This window comes from Phaethon lepturus, unplaced genomic scaffold (assembly GCF_000687285.1).
Source record: "Phaethon lepturus isolate BGI_N335 unplaced genomic scaffold, ASM68728v1 scaffold53054, whole genome shotgun sequence".
NCBI lineage: Eukaryota > Metazoa > Chordata > Aves > Phaethontiformes > Phaethontidae > Phaethon > Phaethon lepturus.
In genome coordinates, this window is record NW_010536595.1 from 17,175 (window position 1) to 18,340 (window position 1,166).

General features: G+C 63.2%; 1 protein-coding gene across 1 annotated transcript in view; it reads right to left on the reverse strand.

Annotated features, from left to right (window-relative positions):
- Positions 1–1,166, reverse strand: part of WSCD1 (WSC domain containing 1) — a 22,031-nt gene that overhangs the window by 15,220 nt on the left and 5,645 nt on the right. The gene's annotated exons all lie outside the window — the stretch shown is intronic.

Here is a 1,166-nt window from a genome sequence, read left to right on the forward strand (position 1 = left end):
GGGGAGCAGTGGTGGTCAGAGTCCGCCTGGCACAGCTTGCCTGGACCCGGGGCAGCCCTCGGGAGGCTTTGCCTCCCAATGTGGGTGTCCGAGTGACAGCCCCATCTCCAGCTGTGCAGACAGGCTTGTGCCGTTCCTGCGGGAGCACAGCTCGCCTGCGCCCGCCTGGCACTGCGGGCATGGCGGCCTCACCGCTGGGGGCGATGCTGCCCCCACCCAGAGCTACCACATCAGGTTTTGATCGGGAAAATTTAGGACGGTTTAGTGACAGAGGAGAAAAGCCCCTTTCAGAGGTTCTGTGAACGGGCATTTTGAATTGGACACTTAGGTCCTGCCAGGCGATCTTCAGATGCTCAAGTCAAGGCGAGGCTGGTGTTCGAACAGCAGGCCCAGGGCTCGCTCCCTCTCCCCAGGTGCCCGAGCCACGGACTGCTTCCTGCCACCGCGCCGGCGCCAGGAATGGTTGCTGCAGGCTGCCAGCACCTCCTGCGCCGTGTGAAACCATCGTCCGGTCTGGGTGGGTTCACGGTGTGGGAGCTGGCGCTTGCATGGAGGCGGAAGCCTGCGGTCATGGCGCGTGGACCCTCGGGTCCCTTTTGCAGGGTGAAGCGCTCCCTCGGGCCTCTCGCACCGAGGCAAGCACGCATCGTGCCCACGCAGGGTGCATGAGGGTCCCTGCGGCCAGGCCCACAGCTGACCTCTCTGCGGGCCGCACCGAGCCGGGGCCTGGCCCATGTCCTCCAGGACGTGTCTGACGAGGCCCAAAGGTCTGTCCCTCCGAGAGAAGGGCGCCGTTTCCTTCACCCAAGGGACAGCTGCATCTGGAGCACCCTTGAGTGGCTGCAGGGGACGGGGCTGGAACAGGGGGGTCTGAACGCCAGTGACGTGGGGCTGAGCTGCAGTTCGGGCACCGCTGAAGCAATGGGCTCCACAGGCACTGCATGCCTTACGGACCAAAGGAAGCAAATTTCGCAGGAATAGCTCTAAATTGCATTGTTTCTCCTCCTTTCTCTTGTGCTTGGGAGCAACAGAAAGTCTTTTTCATAAATATTTTCATATAGTCCTGCCCCAGGTACTGATGATTGTCCCCGGCCCGCACCCTGCCTTGGCCGACCGGGGCAGGCAGAGCGGTGGCAGGAGCTGTGCCTGCCTGGTCCCCCACGCGC